We start from the raw sequence: 20,388 nt of genomic DNA, 5'->3' as shown, positions 1-20,388 counted from the left end.
TTCAAGAAGTATAAACAGACCCTTTCTGATCAGGCAACACTCTAGTTTCTTAGTCAACAGTTTCACTGTATTTAGTTTAGATCCTCTGTGGCTCGTTTATGCTCGGTTGAGCTTTCTTACTAGTACAAAGCCCCTGCGAACCGTTACTTGCAGTAGCAGAACTGATTTCACTCTTTACTTGCGTTTTGGTTAAATCTTTGTCATACAATGTCAACAATACAGCCCTACCAGTACGAGCCTGAGTATTGAGAGGAGGAACTAATGGAAAGAGAAGGCTGCCGAAACGATGGGGAATCAGACAATAGTTTGCAAGATCAATCACCCGAGCATGACCCGCAGCCGAGTCTCATGGGAGATATTTCAACGTTGTGTACCTGCAATCGTTGCAAGGTCATGCCAACCGAGGTGGAGAACTGCTGCTGCCGCCGAGAAAACTCTGGATGCTCAGCCTACATAGCCGAAGAAGACACACCACTGCTTTGCGTTACCGAGCTGCATGACTTCACGGCAGCCTGCCTCCCAAGGTCCGTGTTGAGGATTATGATGGTGCTTATGCATGAACTTCGTGGAAAAGTTCGGCCGCGCAATCCAAGTAACAAGTAAGTATACTCTAGATGTGATGTCCTTTTTACTACTTATACATTTGAACTTCAAGTTTTTCCCCAACTGTCTCCGAATTGTGATCCATTTCTCTGTAGATTTACAGCCCTACCTTCCCCAGTGCCTCGCACAGCAAGCCCACACACACCATCGCCTCCCCTAGTCAGCTCCGCGGAGCACTGTTCTTACGAAAGTCCTGCCAATGCCGTTGTTACAATTCTATGGTATCATTACCGAAAGAATGTGCTCTGCGGAAGAGCATGAGAGTGTGACCAGCCATATCCCAAGTGTACATTCATCTCCATTAAACTGTCTGTGTCCTCTCAACCATAACCCTTTCGGTCCAGGGTCCCACCAGCCCGACCCCCCCGTTGCTTTCATGCTGCTACTCATCTGACCCCCTTGCACTGACCATTCCAGAACATCCGGCACAGCCCTAATTCCTTGCATCAGTATATTCTTCCAAAAGCAACACACGTCCACCTATATCACTAGGATTAAAGCAAGGCAGATGGTAGATCAAACCTCTGTGGTGTGTTATAATTATTTCTTTTAGCATATAGTGGGGACTTGTGCTGTAAGGGTTCCCGCCTTTATTTTTCTAAGGGCAACTATGCCATTGAATTTCGGATGCACTTTTTGAAGTTGGCTGCTACACTTATGAAGTTCATTCAGTTAAAATATGTATGTTTCTCTTTCTCAGGTGGTACATGCTGGTGGCCTATTGTTAGTTTACATGGTGGCTTTATGGGAGGCTTGGATACCGCAATCGACAAGTAATACCCGTCTGTGTCGTTCGAGCCATTCGCGACAAATTCCCCAGTGACAGCGGACAGTACAGGGAATTTTCTCATACTGTACTTCAACCTCAAGTATACAATTTATAGTTTGTTGGTGCCATCAACAACCCCCAATTAAATAAAATACAGCTGAGTAAATGAGGATGTTTTTTGAGTTGTTCAGTCAGTCAAGAACACAGGCAATCGTATATGAGTGTCATGCTAGAATGGTTGTTGCCCGTGTGGACTGTGAACAAATGGAGGCACTGGAAATAATTAGCAAAGTGGTCCCATATTAGGCATTTTGATCTAGCTCCTCCGTTTTCCGCTGATATAATGTGAAAATAAAATACAAAATAGGCACAGAGTGCAGAGGCGCACAGAGAAATCTCCACAGTACCCAGTAACCCAGTCCAACCCTGTGTGGTGCACTTTTTTTCACTCACCTTGTCCCCATCCATCCGCCTTCCAGTATCAATGGCATTTCACACCTATGACCGTGCGCTCCCAAGGGGGCGGGGTGGGTGTGACTGCTCAAGTTGCCAAACACCATGTACACTTCAAAGGCATCTGTCACACGTTCACCATTGTCCACATGGCCTCCCCAGACCCTGTGTCTCCAGACTCCCCTCTTCACAGGCCAGCCCCTGCAATCAACAAATGTTTGTGTCCCTTCAGCATTGGTCCGGCCTTTTCGCGCTCTCCTTTAATCCATCCACCCAACCTTCCAGTATCAATGGCATTTTGCACCTATGACCTTGCGCTCCAAGGGGGCAGGGTGGGTGTGACCGCTCAAGTTGTCAAACATTGATGACAACCAGGTTTGCATTTGTCTTGCAAGCCTGGCCCTATTGCCCTTTATGCTGTACGAGTAGGCCTATGCCTGTGCGCTGGAAAGGCAGCAGGGTGGGTTCATATGGCAGATGGGAACCATTGGGATGGAGGCAGAGTGGGCGTCTATGAACACGTCAACCAATCAAATACTCACCCATTTGTGTAAGCCTTTTTAAACACCCTGAGATTTACCTTGAGAACAGCTGGGAGATCTACTAGGTATATCGTCATCGAACTATCTGTTCACCGGATACTTGTTCCTCTGCTTGCTGAATCTGCTCTTCTGTTCACCAAAGTAAGGGTAAGTCAAATAATTACTTTGCTATGTTTATCTAACATTACAATGAACGTTTGTCGTTTTCCACCAAATGTACCCAGGATTTTGATGTTCATGTATCTCAAAGACTTATGCATTAGCGATTAGTTCAGGTATTTTCATCACTTTGCGTTGTAGTAAAATGTGCAGTATAACAATTCTATAATAAAGTTGTCGCAAAGTTCACTGGGCTAGGTCACCCAGCTTTTCTGTCTTTATTCTAATTAAACTTTAAAGACAAATCTCTGGTGCAAATTGCTTTACTCACATTCATCCTGCGTTATTCGTGCTAATAGCTAATATTTCTTTATACGGATCTCACACACTTTTCAAGAATGCCATCATGTGTGCTTTTCGTTTGCACTTCTGCAAGCCACGCCAAAGATCCGGGTACTATCCTGCATGTATTCCCAAAGGACATTTATTTAATAAGAGTATGGCTTAGAAATTGCGGTTGTATAGTGGACGAGATTGAAATTAAGGCCAAGGAAATTTTGGCCCACGTGAGGGCTAATCGATTCCGCGTCTGCAGCCTGCACTTCACCCAGGATATGTATGACCAGTCAAGATACACAAAAAAACTTTGACTGCAAGTTCTTCCTAAATTGCTTCCAAATGCCATCCCAACCCAGTTTCTGCATGCGGCTGGTGAGGTGAGTAGTGAACGCTGAGTTTGTTATGTTTGTTGGTATGTAGGACGATGGTCTGCCTTAATAAGTATCATCTTCCATCTGTTTATCTACATCACTGTTCTATTACTCCAGTTTCCATAGTCACCGGATTCAGCACAAGTGTCAAATTTTTCATCTTAGTATACTTCATCTTCCCCCCCTTTCTGGAGCCTCTAACCAGGAAAATGTAATCCTTGATGATCATTTTTACAGTGCTCCTTAGAAATTATGTTTGGGAAATGTTTTGGTTGACATATCCTTCTTCACTTAGAGCACATTGAGGGAAGAACAGACCCTTGCAAGCGACAAAACCACAGACACGCCTTCTATCCCAATGATGAGGCCTACCGACCTGCACAAAGTGACATTTTACCACGTCACATAAGTCCACTTTTCAAATACTCATTATCCTTTTCCATTGTGCTATTTTCAGACATTGGGCTGAAAATGAAGGGGCAAGATTCTGCATCAGTTTCTTTTCCGGAGTCAACATCAACCTCATACACATACCAAGTAATCATATTACACTACTCTTTGTATGCGATTGTACTACTTGTATGTGGTATGCTATGATTCTAAATAAGTCAAAATGTATTATGGGCAGTACTGGCTATTTGTACAAAGTGGCAGGTATGGGTTTGTGTACGTGTGTACCATTGTCTGCATTTCAGTTCAGTATGTACCTTCTTCTGCATTGCACTTTTTCTGTTTCATTTTGCTTTTTAATCCGTATTAAAACAAGTGCTGTATTATAGGAGGATGGTGGAACTTCGACTACTATCCCTCCCTCCTTTGGAACAGGTCCACAGCTTAAGGTATTTCTATTCACATTTCACTTTCACGAATCACAGTACATCCAAAGTTGGATATACTTTTTGAGACATAAATGTATGTGACCGTGCACTGTTTAAAACTTTCCTGATTTTGGTAGTAACGTTGCACTTCCCCCTCTAATGCAGAACAGTTACCAAGGACACATTACAAAGCAAAATACTTTGCAGGGCAACATTGTATGTAATCACTATGTTTTACAGGGTGACCTCAAATCAAGCCCATGTTCGAACTTGAATGGATATCAGGTGAAATATGAACTGAATGTTATGATCAAGTCACGTACACTCCATTCGAGCTTTTGTCCATACTAACGTTCTATTTGTTTTGTGACACCAACCTTAACAGTTTATGGTTCAAAGTCTATGTAAAATAATTAGCTTGGAGGTGCTCTGTCGAATGCAAACTTTTATAGTGCACTTTGTCTGACATTGTATTTTTTTGTATCTTACTCTATTCAAGGAATGTACTCCAGATGTGGACTTAGAAAAGGCTCATGCAACCAAGGTATACAGTTATGAAGTAAAATTGGGCATCACAGTGCATTATGAATACATTTTCATTACGTCGCTATCTTTTCCAGTCTGTCTAGTTGTTTTCGATTTGTAGATATTTACTTATGTTTGTTTGCTTTGAAATTAAATGTGCCGTATTAAAACCATTAAAAATGTTTTTTGCAGCTTAATGTTGCCATCTGCAAAGAGAAGGCCACTGTTTCGAAGCAAATCAAGAAAACAAGGGTAAAGAATGTACCAGTTTGTTTTGCACAAGCTTTTGAGCAGATGTTTCATTCTTTGTAGGTTTTTAGTTGCAACATCGTATGTTCTGTATGTGTACAATACATTCAGCATCTTCTCTTATTTATTCTTTTAGAAGCTCAGAAGTAGTTAGAGTATAAAGTCACAGACATCTCTTGAAACCAAAGATGTTGCTTACCAAACAGATTTCACATTGGAGCAACTAATATCGCAGGCGCACTGTGGCACAGTCAACAAGCAGACTAGTGATGCATTTGACCAGTGGCCGGAAAATTCATGGAATGTCCCACAAAGTCAGCCTGGACCATTGCTACCTTGTGACAGGTCGAACACATGAAAATGAACAAAGTGATGATGCATTTCAACTGCTTGCCGACCCCTTCACACAATCTACACCCGCTAAAAATGTTCTTCCAAAAAAACATTCAAAGTTAGCTGTTTCTCCAATTCATGTTGAATTATTACATCATGAACTGACAGAGGTTGAAGCTTCAACGAAATTGACCGATGATCTTGCACAAGATCTCGACTTTAGTTTTCAAAGTCTTGAGGGTTCGTCCATCACTGTCGACTCGCAAAAATCTGTACTGCAGGATGATTGGCTACTAAAGGAGCAAAAATACATTGTCTTTGATAGCTGCCTGATAGAGATTTTACACATGCTCAAATGTGAACATAAAGTCGGGGCCAAGATATGCAAGGAGCCATTGTTGAATGTGTCTCGCGTATTACAAGGCATCAACCTGAAAATCCAAGCAACCTATGTAAACCTCCATAATACATTTACATGGTCTGCTCAACCGATGCTCTGCAAAGCGTCAGCTGGGAATCTACTTTGCTCAACAGCTTTACTGTTCAGCGGATCGACTTTCAGCAAGATATCCAGTTTTTGTCAGTTTGTGGGTCTCGAGTTCCTTGCTAAAACTCAATACTACAAATACCAAAGTGAATTCTTATTCCCTGCTATAAGTCATGCTTGGAATGTTGAACAGATGCCAATGGACAGTACATTCTCTGGCAAACGTTTCTGGCTAGCTGGCGACGGACAGTGTGACAGTCCAGGATCTTGCACAAAGTACTGCACTTACCACTTTCAAGACATGGAAAGTAAAAAAATTGTGAGTTCTGTTGTGGTGCAGGTGTCTGAATGTTCATTGTCTGTTGCCATGGAGAAACATGATTTCATCAAATCCATTCAACTTCTGCAATCCAGGGGAATGTAACTAGAAGTGATAGCCACTGACAGGCACGTTTCGATAGCGAAGGCTATGTGAGAGCAGTTTCCACACATTCTGCATCAATTTGATGTGTGGCACGTTGCTAAATCAATCAATAAAAAAATGATAGCTGCTGGGGAAAAGAAGGGTTTGAAAAACCTTTTAAAATGGTGTCAGTCCATCAGCAACCATATTTGGTGGAGCTCCAACATTTGTGATGGATCTGTGGAAATTCTACTTGAGAAATGGCGTTCATTGATGCGCCATTGTACCAACTTACGTGCATGGACAGAAAACCAACATTTTCACAAATGTGCACATGGACCGTTGTCGAGGGAGGAGGAACGGAAGAAGTGGTTGGTGCCATGTTCACCTCCACACAAAACACTTGAAAAGATTATGTATGATAAAATGCTTTAGAGAGATCTGAAGGGACGCACCGATTTCTGTCACACTGGGGATTTGGAGGTGTTCCATAATATGTGCCTAAAGTACAGGCCCAAAAGGTTGCACTTCGGCATGGACGATATGGAGTCGAGAACGAGACTAGCTGTACTTGCCCATAACAATAACGTAGGTAGGGATCAAGCAAGAACTTCAGGAAAATTGGGGTGCCCATGTTACTACAAGGCCTTTACAAAACGAAGCAAACAATGGGTGGACAAGCCAATATACGAGGAAATGGATTTTGAATTTGTCAAAGATCTGACATTGACTGTGTTGGCCATGCATAGTCATGGACTGGAACCTGATTTTGTTCCCAGGACCCATACAATGCCACAAAACATTGCAAACTAGCCTTGTCCTCCAAAATCCGACCTTGTCGTAATGCGTAGTTCTAGATTCAAATGATTTGTAGCTCTCTGTAAAATGCGTACACATGCACATCTGGAGGTGTTATAAATGCCAAATCATAAATGCCAAAAAAGAAAATTTGAATTCAAAACAAACTGTAATTTTATATTACACCCCTTGGTCAAACTCCTCTATATTAAATGTGATATCCCGCATCAGAGTTATTGGTTTATACTGTGCCTAATATCTGACTTTCACTAGATCATGCAAATATATTGTCCAGGTCATTCTAGTATGTGATATCTTACAGGAAAAAAAATAATCACGAAAAGTCTCTCAGTACAGAGTGTATGTTGGTGCCTTTGGAAAGGCCTAGACAGAACCAGTGCTCTTGACACAGTGAGCATCTGGATGAAGGACAGATCATTGAAGGCACACTGCTGCAGGATAGCAGACAGTCAGAGACATTCAATGTTGACTTTGTTATCCTGTGCCACCCAGGTATGCTCAGCCTTCTGAAAAATGACCTGACGCCAAGGGCACACCCTACTCCAATAGTGGGAACCAATTCTTCAACGCCTCATGCCCCTTCCTGACTTGACACAGGCATCCCAGGAAGAACCTTTTTTCGTTCAGTAGCACGATCATGCACTTTCACAAGCTACTGCCATTTTAAAAACATGCTGACACACTGCTCAGGGATGTTCTATGTCACCTGTCTTGCATGATGGTTACAGAGAGGGCTGACCCAGGCGCCTTTTGGGCGGCCACATCGCCAATAATGACATTACACACAGTGTCTGAACATGCACCGTTCATTGGTAAGACCGTGTACATAACAGTATTACATAGGGGGCGGAAGGCTACAATTTTTTTTTGCTCATTCGTCTATAGATTACTGCGTGCGTAAGCTGGGATCCTCTCTCCATGTAGCTAATGCTAAGGTCTATCTAACGCTCACAAATGACATTGTGAAAGACACGATAATATGCTAGAGCCAGCTGCTCCAACAGGTAATCCGCTTGGTTGAATGAAACAGTTCTGGAGGAGGGTGGGGTTAGCTTTATTTGGAATTTCCTTTGAGGGCTGATAAACGCCCGTGTGTTGCATCAACACACACAAATCGTGACTTTTGACACGTTAACATGGCGTAACATATCTTTACATGGATGTTTCAAGCTGTCCTTCCAGTTCGGAAACACTGTACCGCATCAATGCCTTTTCATTTTTTTTTTCCTGCATTTGTTGCCGAAATCAAAAGCTAAACGTCTCTGCCTTTGAATAGGACAAGTACCTTATTGTAATTTGGCCCTGAACACTAGGCAGCAATTGCTGAAAGGACATAAGATGTGGGGAATAGAAAAAAAAGATGTGTTTCAATATATTGAGAGCCGACATGTACCGCCAAGTTAGTGTGAAAGTGTGGGATACATGGTACGGAGGGTTTCTTATCAACAGAAACTAACCATGGAATTTCCAGAAATTATGTAAATTCAAGTTTACATAAAATTGTTATTGGGATTAAAAACGAGTGGGGTGATGTATGGATAATAACTAATAGATGGTGGGGTAAACGTTATCAGTGTGCGCTGTGATCGCTTTTCTAGCAGTGATCTTGCAAGCTTCGTTATGACATCTGTCCGGAGTTCAAGCTGAATGATTGCTATGTTTGTTCTTTGTTTTCTCCATGTGGTTCTCCATCCCATTGGCAGCTATTCCTACTTCACAACGCTCAAATTGTATGCAACTCGTGGTCTCAAGTAGTACACCTTGTTTTCATTTGTGTGTTAAATATTGGTTGTGTTGCGCTTATGATTGGGTTTCAAACAGTTATGAGTTATACAGTGACTTGTTATATTAAAATAAAGTACAGCTACTGAAATGCATTTTTATTGTGTTTTGTTCACAGATACTTTGCACCGTACTCCCCGTGCTACAGCTTCCAGGTGCCAGACGATGGCTTCGTACATCAACGCCGAAGGATTACCATAGGCAGTGTTTTTTTGATCAGCGTTATGTGGGACGATCGATATGGCCCTATATCAATTGGCGTTCCCGGCAATAAGAAGCAACATGTTAGCATTCATGATGTTGCGACGATAAGAAGCAAGAGCATTGGGCTTAGAAAGTGAAAAAAAATGTCTTCACCCACACAGAGCACCATGGGGGGTCATTACATTTTTTCCTGTTGTGCCATATGGCAAGACAAGGACACAAAAGGATAAAGAACATTGAGCGTTCATCATAATCTGCTTAGCTCCAGAGTCATGCGATGGTCATCGGCTCTAACTTACCTCCAAAATTAAAAAATCGTTTGTTTCCTGGAGTTTATAATTTCTTGTGAACATTCTTTGAAAAATAAAAGCACTTGCAACATTGCAGACTATTGTTGATGTATTATTGAAATATTCTGTACATAAATGCTATTTAGGGCAAGACAGAGAAGGTATGCCCTGTGTGAGAATGTTTGTGTTTATCTTGTGTTTATCTTCCTGTTTCTGCAGGCGTGGGTGATGACGTTTGTTTATTTCTAATGTGCACCAAACCCAGGGTTAACAGGGCGCAGCAATAAGGTGCAAGGCTTACCAAGTTTCAAAATGAATAACATTGTAACATAATAAGTGTGCAGGTAGGGTTAAATGCAAGGCAAAGTATAGCTATAAGAGTTCAGATAAAATAAAATTCCAGTACAGTTCAGTTCCAACAATGTACAATAATTTACAGTGATGGGCAGCATAGTGTGGGCAATTGTCTCAGTTCAAATTAGCCTTCAGTCAAGTTGAGATGAGTGATATAACTTTCTAAAGTGTAGATAAGGTTGGTCAGCTCTCAGCTCATGGGGCAAGGAGTTCCAGAGTTTGGCAGCCTTCACAGGAAAACTGTTGCCACCAATCTTGGGAAGTCTGAATCTCGGTACCACAAGACAATTCATGTTAATAACTCTTTTGGAAGTTCTTCTCATCAGCTGTCTGTTAAATAACTAGGGACAGCATTGTTTAATGCTTTGTGTCAGGGAGGCGATGTTTAGCTGCATCTTATTATGGGTGGAGAGCCATTTGTATTGACGTCTAGTCGAGGTCATGTGTGCTCTTCTGTTCATGCCTAGTGCAGCTCTAAGAGTGTTGTTTTGTAAGATTTGTAATTTCTGGATGCTGGCTTTGTTGACGCCACTATAGAGAGCATTGCAGTAGTCTAACCTGGAGAGAATTAATTCTCTGGCCAAGATAATGCAGCTGTCATTAGAGAGGAAAGCTTACCAGCTCTGATAAGCTTGCACGTGTAGGCCAGGGATTTCAATTGTTTGTTGAAGGACATAGTTGAGTCCATGTAGAAACCCAGGGTTTTTACCTCCTTGGATACTATGGTGTTATTTCCATCAATAATGAATGATGCATATTCATGACCTCGTTTAGTGATGTTAGAACGGGTACCTAGAATTATCAACTGTGTCTTGTCATCATTCAGGCAGAGTCCGTGGGTGGCCATCCATGCCTGAATGATGAGATAGATCCTATTCACCAGCGCCAGGTCCTTGGAATCTGTGCCTAGTTAGTGTAGGTGATAACCAGAAGGTCCAGATCATCGAACAAAGGTTTGGTGAATATATTGTATAGAGTCAGAGACACGCATGAACCCAGACGTGGCACGTTGGGTTACGCTGGCCACAAACGCAGGTGGGGCAGATCGTTGGGACAAGTGATGTTAGCTTCAGGAACGGGTGTTTTGATTTATTGCCGCAAGCGTACTTGAACTTAGGGCAATCGATCCACGGATATGATTAGCACAAGATGGCCACGCCCAACGTTTTGTTTTTGCATGTGTAAAAGTGAGGAAAACTAAGGTAAGATGCATAGGAAACATTTTTACGATCGATCACAGTATGCTTATTACGACTTGCCCGAACGATCAGGACAATAACATTTTTGAGTACACTATTGCTTTAAATTAGAACACAAGGGCAAGCATAAATTTGACACGGACAGTTTCTTTACTTTTGACACAGACTTTTGGACTATTCTTTCTTCTTTATTTTAATGGTGAAGTCTACTCCCATTTAGAAATGGGGCAAGTTAGGCATTCTTCCAACCCCATTTTTATAAATAAAGGTTTTCGAAACTTGTAGCCTTGTCTACCTCTGAGCACCATGCCTTTATCACAGCATGGAAATTAAGCAGCAAAGTGAATAATGATGGGAAAAGCATGAATATTGAATACCAAACTGAATAAAAACTTTGCGAGCAAAGCTACGAGTTAGTGAAAATGAAATGGGAAAGCACCCATTTTACAGCAACAGATGAAATATGAACGCAAGGGTGAAAGAGCATGACAGAAATGTCGGAAATAAAATAAGACCACTGCAAAGTGAACTTTGTGAACAAATACAGTGCTGCAAGGCCCAAGACTGGCATAGGATGTGTGACACATTGTGGCAAAGCCAAGAGGCTAATCGGGAGAAGCCAGGAGAGTGTTACACTGCACATATAGCCAAGCGGCCGATAAGAAGCTAAATGAATGTGAATCTGTACACATGGGGCAGATGCAGAAGAACCTGTGTGAGCTGAAGAGCCTAAGGTTCCTGATGGCACGACCTGTGATGGGTGGACCGTGTGTTCTGACAACTGCGCCTAGGCTCGGGAACACTCCATGGTGAAAGCCAAAAACATTGTGAAACAAACCAAGAATGAGCGCTGTGAATTAACTGTTAATGCAATCCAGAAGGAGTGTCAAGTTGACCTGGAGTTGTGTTTAACATTGAAAGACTGAAACCAGTATAAGTTGCTACATTGAAGTCTTAGGGAAGCGAACCCTAAGACTTCATGAACTGCAATGCTGTCTTGAGGGCGAAGCCTCAAGACCTTTTTCTTTCGAACTGTGTTGCCTTAATCTCGGGCAAGGTAACCCCGAGAATTGTGTGGAACTGTATTGCCTTGAACTTGGGGAAGGGGAGCTGAAGAGGAAGCTAGGAGCTTGAAGAAGCTCAGAACTTTGTATTGGTCATGATTTATGTTATTATTGGCATCCCCACACATTGTTTAGCTTTAGTTGAGGGCAAGGATTGGTCCTGGACACACAGACTTTTAAGTTAGACTCCTTGACTCAGACTTTCCTTAGTTTTGGTTCAGGTAGGGAAATCCCACCTTGGCATTGGGCAAGTTAGGCCTTCAACCATCCTGACATACGATTTAATAAGTCTGTTTGTGTCTTGTTTGTTTGTTTGTTTGTTTGTTTAGAATTTATTGTGCGCACCGGACCCTGGAGTATAAGGGCGCAAAAAGTAAGAATATGTACAGCTTAGAGCATAGGTTACAGGTTACAGTTACAAGTTACAGACATTACCAGTTACAGAAATTACCAGTTACAGGTGCAAGTTTACAATACAGGTTTACAATCGTATGATGCAGATACTGTGTAGCAAACAGGCGTGAGCATTATCATGGGTTCAATTAGCAGTTGCTGTCGTTAGCCAGTTAATTACAATTTGCCTGAATTTGGAAAAGGAATGTTCTAGCCTCGCAGTAATGGGTAATTCGTTCCACAATTGAGCAGCTTTGACTGGGAAACTAGCTCCGCCTATGGTGGTCAGTTTAAAGCGTGGTACTTGTAGGCGGTTGGTGTAAGCAAGTCTGGTTTGTCTTGTGGGGTGTGTTCTGGTGAATCTGTCCTTAAGGTATTGGGGGGCTTTGTTGTGTAGAGATTTGTATGTGAGAGATGCCGTTTTGAGTCTGATTTTCTCGTGGGTGGAGAGCCATTTGTGTTTCCTTCTTATTACTGTAATGTGTTCTCTCCTGGGGATGTTCAATGCCGCTCGGAGGGCCTTGTTTTGCTGTATCTGGATTTTGTTTATGATAGATTTATTGGCTCCTATGTACAGTGCGTTACAATAATCTAGTTTGGAGATGATAAGGGCTCTGGCTAAAGTTAGACAGCTGTGCTGGGAAATGAATTGTTTTCCTGCTCTAATGAGCTTACATGTGTAGGCTGTCGAGGAAGCTAGGGAGTTTACCTGTTTGGAAAATGATAGGGTAGAATCAAGGTAGATCCCTAATGTTTTAACTTCTTTGGTAACTTGTATGCAGTTCCCATCTATGATAAAGGAAGAGTAGTTTGTGCTTAGTTTTTTGATGAGGGGTGCGGTGCCTAGGATAAGAAGCTCAGTTTTATCATCGTTCAGGCATAGGCCATGGGTTGCCATCCATGCCTGAACGATGCTGTATATTTTGTTCACCATTGCTAGATCTTTTTCGTAAACCCCTGTGAGTGGGAGGAGGATCTGGGTATCATCAGCGTAGTTGGTATACGTGATACCCAGAAGGTCCAAATCATCAAACAGAGGCTTAGTGAATATGTTATATAGCGTTGGTGAAACGCATGATCCCTGTGGCACGCCGCAGGTAATAGGGATGGGGTCTGCAGCTGCTATAGGTGAGAAAACCCTCATGGTGCGGTCACTGAGGAAGGATTGTATCCATGCTATAGCCTCAGTGGAGAAGTGTGCTGCTGAGTCTAGGTGGTTACATAGGACTTTATGGTCCACTAAATCAAAAGCGGCCGATAGGTCTAGTAGCAGGAGGAGTGCTGGTTTTCCAGAGTCTCTTACTTTGTCTATTTGGGCTTTCAGGTCAATCAATGCAGTTTCTGTGCCGTGAAGAGGGCGGAAGCCAGATTGTCGGGAGCCTAGTAGTTGGTTTTGTTCCAGGAAACTCTGGATTTGTATATATGCCACCTTATCCAGTATCTTCAGAAGGAATGGTACCGTAGTTATAGGTCTATAGTTAGTGGGTATGGTGGGGTCTAGAGTAGCCTTTTTTAAGAGTGGGAGCACCCAGGACTCTTTTAAGTTACTGGGGATAATGCCTGTGGTAAAGGAGGCATTAATTAACTTGGTGATAAATGGTGCTAGATCTCGTGCGGCATCTTTGATGAGTTGTGCTGGACATAAGTCTCCTTTGCAGTTGGACGGTTTTAGACCGAGTATTACTTTCTCTACTTCTAGTATGGAGACTTTGGAGAAGTGGAATTGCGTAGTGGGTTTGGAGTTAGGAAGTGTCTTGATAGGCGGTAATATGTTGGGTGCTAGGGTCTCACGTTTTAGTTCTATTTTCTTTTGGAGGTTTCGGACTTTGTTAGAGAGGGCTTGCTGGATTTCGGAGCACCACTTTTTATCTTTAAGACAGTTGTCTTGAGGTGTTATTGGGTTTTCCAGTTCTCTGAGTATGGCGAACAGTTCTTTAGTACTTGATTTGGCTTGTGTGATTCTGTTATTGTAGGTCTCTTGTTTAGCTAAGATGATTTCTTTTTTGTAATGAGAAGAGATTTTAGCTAGTTTCAGTTTATTTTCTGGGCTGGGGTTAATTTTCCATGTATTTTCCCATTTCCTTTTTTCTAATCTCAGATTTTTTAAGAGAGGGGTGAACCAGTTGTTCAGGTGGTTCTTTGGCTTGCTGTTTCTGAGCTTGAGTGGTGCGATGTTGTCAAGAGTTTTGTTCATGATATTGTTAAATTCTTCCACTAGGCTGTTAGGGTTAAGGTTGTCAGGTAGAGCGACCAAAGTGGGCATGATGCCGGGGAGTAGTTTGTCTAGTGTCATGTTTTTTTTATTTCTGGTAAGTGCAGGAGGTGCATATGGTTGTTGCAGTTTGGGGGTGGCAGTGTCCAAGGAGAATGAGATTAGATGGTGATCTGACCAGATTTGGGGTGAGATGGTGAGAGTGGCTATATTGCAATTGTGGTCAGCAATCCAATCAAGGGTTCTCCCTTTGATATGGGTGGGCTCAAGCACTCTTTGTGTCTTGCTTCATGATGCCTTCACACCTCTCCTGTGATCCTCCCTCTTGAAACCACCCCTAGGGTCAGGATCAGGTAGCGACTGCCATCCCTTGGCCACATTGGAGGAGGTTCTCACCGGGGAATCTGTGATGACTCCATTGGATTCATCACATACCTCAATTATAGGTATAAATGCCCCTCCGTCTCACTGCTAATTTGTGCTTTCATGGTTGTGTGGCATAGATCACTGTCCAGGGAAGGCAAACTTCCCCTGCCTGGGCCTCCTTTAGTTTAGTTTAGCCCTTCAGATGCAAATCGCTTTGAAGTTTCTGTCTGTTGCGAATGTACGAATACCCCAGGTCCCTGTGGTGTTGTCACTGGAAAAGCCTCCTTTCTAGGGTGGACTCCAGTGGGTGGTAGGTCCCTAGAAAGGAATGTGAATAATCCTCCTGATTTTCAAAACCCTAGTAACTTTGTTGGCTTCATGGGAGATAATCGAATTATTGGACACAAATTGTATTGGACACAGAATGGCTGTCATGATTTCTGACCCAGTGGTTGCACCCAGTTCACCGAGAACCAGAGCACAGTGGTATGACCCACCCCTGACCGAAGGGAAAATAAAGTACCAATCACTGGTGGTTTGTAGAGTGAAAGACAGTTGTGCAGTGGGAAACGGAGGAAACCCTCCTCCAGGGATATCCTCACAAGCAGCTTTTCTTTGTTTCCTTTATCGAATAGGGCAAACATTCTTAGCTTTGGGGAAAGGTTAGGTTTTGTGCATGCAAATAAAGGAAAGTCAGCTAAAATGCCACAGTATATGTCTCCTAATTTTGATCTACCACAATAGCCATGAATTGGATAGCATTGAAATCATTCTTAATGGGACAGGCTCAGGGCCTTGCTATAGTGAAATAAAACTGAGAAAGCGTAGGTATCCTGCTCAATACCTAGAGACATATGGCAGGAATGTTGCACTTCATTACTGGAAAAGATGAGTCATATTGAAACATGTAGGCAGAGTGATGCTATAGCAACAAATCCTTGAAATTATATGTCTGTGGATTGAAGAATATACAACTTCGAAGGGATTGTGTCCTCCGACGTATTCCTTATGTTTGATAGATCATCTCCCAGCTTGCTGGCCTTGGAAAAATCTTTCACTAGAGGGCGCTGCGCGTCGACGTCCCTCGAGCCAATGTCCCTCGACAGCCTCCGTATCGGCACTGACATCATCACGCGTATAAATAGACTTGCGCAACGTCCGTTGCTCAGTTCCGTTTTTCCGCGCTTCGTGGGGCCTCGGAATATCGTTGCTCAGTTCTTGAGTCAAATATACTTCATTATTCCTCGTGAATACCGATTCGTACTCGATGGCTTCCTCACCCGAACCGATGACTACACGGTCCGGCTTCAAAAAATTTCGAGACTGTGGAAAGAAAATGTCGCTGACGGATCCTCACAGGATCTGTTTGTGGTGCCTGGGAATCGAGCACCATTGTTCGGAGTGTGAGGACTGCATGTCCATGACGACGAAAGCCTTGAAGGAGCGTAAGGGGAAGCTCGAGAGAGGTAAGGCAGTTAAAACTTTTTCGAAAGTTTCCTCGGCAGAGTCAAGACATTCGTCTCCTCGCCATCACAAACGACATTCTCATTCTAGGTCTCGAAGCAGTTCCCATCACTCTTCGAGATCTAAGCATTCAAAAAAGAGACGTCGAAGATCTCCTTCCTCGTCTTCCGTTTCCCCAAAAAGGGTCTCCTGCCCCACAAAACATAGCTCTCGGGCTGAGTGGGAGGAATTCAGGAAAAATATGTTGAGCGTCTTTGAGAAAGCGGCCTCGACCCCCTCGAAGACTGCTGAGGGTGATACCCTGGGTGAAAGACCCAAAAAATCAAAACGCCGCGAGTCGCAGCACCCGGAGTAAGAAGCCACTCGAGAGCGTCATGAACTCTTGAGTAAAGGCAAAGTTGCGTCCTCGAAGCTGTCGTCGAAGATTCCTTCGACGCATAAATCGGCGTCTTCGACGCCGTTATCGAAGGGTTCTTCGACGCACAGGTCAGTTGAGTCGACGCCGTCTTCGACGCCGAGAAAGGACAAACCCACGGCCACCTCACAGCCAGTGGCCATACCCAGAGCATCGATCACGAGAATGTCGTCGACAACCTCGAGTAGAATTCCGATTCTCTCGAGTTCATCGAGGCATCTACCACCTTTCTCGACGCCTTTTTCGATGGCTTCGAAGCCCTTAACGTCCGCCTCGACGACGTTGACATTTTCTCAGCCAATCATGACAAATTTGGGCCCTTCTGCTCTGGAAATGGGATTTATACCATTTTCAAGACCTGATCACTCCAGAGTCTTATCTATTTATGAAGAAGAGGAGGATTCGGATCAGGAAAGACCTTTTGAGTTGCAGGGATATGCAACTCCTGTACCAGAGGAATTTACCTCTGAGGAAGGTGGGTTGAAAGACCTCCAAGAATCCTTACAGGAAACAAGTGGGTTGGACACTTCCCCAGAAGTGGAATTTGCCAGACCAGACCCAGGGGAACATGCTGAAACCCCTTATAGAACCTTGATGGCAAGGATAATAGAGTTTATGGGGTGGTCCACACCCTCACCTGCTTTTCAGCAAGACGACCTCACCGACATCTTGGTCAAAGGTCCACAGGAGGATCCTGTGGTGCCATTTCATGCGGCATTATTAAGGAGAATATTGGCAAACTGGTAAACACATGAGGTAATCCCGGCGGTTAACAAAAAATGATCAGCTAAATATAGGGTGTCTTCTGCTGACCCTGAATATTTATCCAAACACCCAACTCCGGAGAGTCTGGTTGTTCAGGCAGCTACTTCATCAGGTAGTAAATCGGCTTACCCTACTGTTCCACAGGACAGGGATGATAAGAGATATGACTCTATGGCCAAAAAAGTATTTTCTGCATGTAGCATGGCGCTGAAATCCATCAATGCTACTTGTACGCTTGCAAGGTTCAGCCACACACTTTGGGAGTGTGCTTCATCAGTGGCTACTCTCCCGGAGGGAAAAGAAAGGGAAGCGTTTCTAAACATCATCAAGGATGGTAAAGACGCTATGTGCGAATCCCTTCAAACTGGCATCGATTCTGCTGACAGCATCAGCAGGGCCATGGCGGCAAGTACAACAACCCGGAGATTTGCTTGGTTGAGAAAGTCTGGTTTTGCTCCAGATGTGCAAAGCAGACTTTTGAATATGCTCTTTGACGGCTCTTCTTTGTTTGGTAAGAAGACAGATGACAGTTTAGAAAAACTACAAACATCAAAGGCAGCAGCAAAATCCCTGGGAGCTGCAATCCGTCAGACACCATATCGCCCCTCAGGAACCTCTTGGAGAGGTAAGTCCTTTCGCTTTTATTCCGCATTCGGAAAAGGCAGAGGACAGCCGGTTCAAAGGGGTCCGAAAAAATTCACCCGAGGTGGACGGGGTAAAAATACAAAAGCCACAGCAGCAGCAGGGGCCTCTTTACCCTCGGCATCTGCATCAGCCGCCTCCAAACCCCTCTGAGGACTCTCCTCACAAGACACCAGTAGGGGGCAGGTTAACTCAACATCTGACGGAATGGCAGGCTATTCGACTTTTTGAGGTTGCTAGGTCTCATGGCATCCTGCATCTTCCTTGTGCCAGAGGCTCACCTGAGAATGAGATCTCTTCAGTGGGCACTGAGAACTCGGTGGTCGCAATTCTCAGGGAGAATGACAGACCTCCTTCAGGTTCCGGACAAGGTGGCTCGAGACCTTCAGTGGTGGGCCTGCCAGAAAAACATCTTGAAGGGAGAACTGTTTTGGCAACCATGGCCGGAGATAACAGTAGTCACAGATGCCTCACTCGCGGGGTGGGGAGCCCATACCAACGACTTGACCATCAGCGGTCGTTGGTCTCTATCGGATTCCAGACTACATATCAACCTGTTAGAGCTGAGAGCAATCAGACTAGCGCTGAAAGCTTTTCTGCCATCTGTACATGGGAAAAATGTCCGGATAATGACGGACAACACAGTGGCCATGCACTACCTCAACAAAAGAGGAGGCGTAGGATCACTGCCACTGTGCAGAGAGGCGATGCAGCTCTGGTTTTGGGCAATTCAAGAAGGAATCTCTTTATCGGCAGTTCACCTAGCCGGAGAGAAGAACTTGACGGCGGACGCTCTGAGCAGGCAGAGCATAGTCTCCCATGAGTGGGAACTAGCTCAGGAAGTCCTTCAGGAGATCTTTGCCCTTTGGGGAACCCCTCAAGTGGATATGTTCGCCACCAGTACCAACAGGAAGTGCGATCTGTTTTGTTCAAGGCAATTTCCCCCGAGAGGAGCTCTAGGGGACGCGTTCGTAGTGGACTGGGAGTTTCCACTCCTGTAAGCGTTTCCACCAGTCCCTGTCATTACTCAAATGATCAGGAGGTTGAGAAGATTCCGGAGAACCATGATCCTAATTGCCCCAGACTGGGCCAGGAGAATGTGGTACCCGGACCTTCTGGACATGTCCATCTGCCCTCCAATTCGTCTTCCACTCAAGGAGAATCTTCGCTCACAGAAGGGAGGTCAGGTTCTCCATCCAGACATCAGAACCCTCAACCTTCACGCCTGGCTTCTGAAAGGTTGAGATACAAGGATTGGGACTTCCCTGATGACGTCATGGAGGTGTTGCTTTCGGCCAGAAGGCCAGCAACAAAGTCTTTATACCGCTGCCGTTGGAACAAATTTTGCAGCTGGTGTAGAGAAGAGAATATCGACCCCTTTTCATGTGGTACACCAACGGTGTTATCCTTTCTACTCTACTTGGCAAATTCAGGCCTTCAAGTTGGCACAATCAAGGGCTATCTCGCAGCGCTATCGATCTTTAAGCGCACTGCAGACGAGTCATCGTATTTCAAATTACCCTTAGTAATACAATTTTTAAAGGGATTAACTAATGTCTACCCTCCAAGACCGTTCCAGGTTCCTTTATGGGACTTAAATTTAGTCTGAAATTTCCTGATGGCTACTCCTTTCGAACCACTCCACTCTTGTTCGCTAAGATTTCTCACCCTTAAAATTGTCTTATTAGTGGCTTTAACATCCGCTAGAAGGGTGAGCGAATTACAAGCTCTATCTTGTAAACCCCCTTCATACGATTTTTCATAAAGACAAAGTTGTCCTACAGGTGAAGCCTAATTTCCTCCCAAAGGTGGTTTCTGAATTCCACATCACTCAGAAAATTACGTTACCTTCATTCTATCCGCCTCCCCATCCGGGGAAAGAGGAAGAAAGGCTACATAGGCTGGACCCAAGGCGGGCTTTAAGCTTTTACATCAGCAGACTTGCTAGGATTAGGCAAGCAGACCAACTGTTCGTAGGTTACTCAGGACACAAATTGGGACTACCGATAAAACAAACCATTTCCAGATGGATTATTTTGGCCATTCTGGAATGTTACAAACTAGCAGGGAAAGAGCCTCCTCAAAATCTTAGGGCTCATTCAACCAGGGGTATCGCAGCCTCCTCGGCCCTCCAAAGAGGGGTTCCAGTTCGAGACATATGTGCGGCTGCCACATGGTCGTCCACACATACCTTCACAAGATTTTACAACCTGGATTCCTCCTCTAGTCAAGAGACTAGGTTTGGCAAAGCCGTATTACATTCTGTTCATTCCTAAAAGGAAACATGGCATTTTACTCCCACCTCCAATTACACACCACTGCTATGGGAGTCTATCAAAGATAAGGAATACGTCGGAGGACACAATCCCTTCGAAGAACAAGTTGCTTCTTACCTGGTAACGTTCTTTCGATGGGATGTTCCTCCGAC

At 43.9% G+C, this 20,388-nt stretch overlaps 1 protein-coding gene and 1 long non-coding RNA gene across 3 annotated transcripts in view; both read left to right on the top strand.

The window, feature by feature from the left end:
* The window catches only part of HIVEP1 (HIVEP zinc finger 1), a 1,356,272-nt gene that overhangs the window by 657,735 nt on the left and 678,149 nt on the right, over positions 1–20,388 (top strand). The window lies entirely within an intron of this gene.
* LOC138497153 (uncharacterized) lies at positions 2,711–9,182 on the top strand. The gene is made up of 4 exons (XR_011278527.1): positions 2,711–4,015; positions 4,494–4,538; positions 4,712–4,771; positions 8,711–9,182. It is a non-coding gene; the product is annotated as an uncharacterized lncRNA (long non-coding RNA).

Source organism: Ambystoma mexicanum, chromosome 5q (genome assembly GCF_040938575.1).
Source record: "Ambystoma mexicanum isolate Mex_15411 chromosome 5q, UKY_AmexF1_1, whole genome shotgun sequence".
Classification (NCBI taxonomy): Eukaryota; Metazoa; Chordata; class Amphibia; order Caudata; family Ambystomatidae; genus Ambystoma; species Ambystoma mexicanum.
Note: the sequence above shows the minus strand (reverse complement) of the source record. Positions and strands in the feature narration are given on the sequence as shown.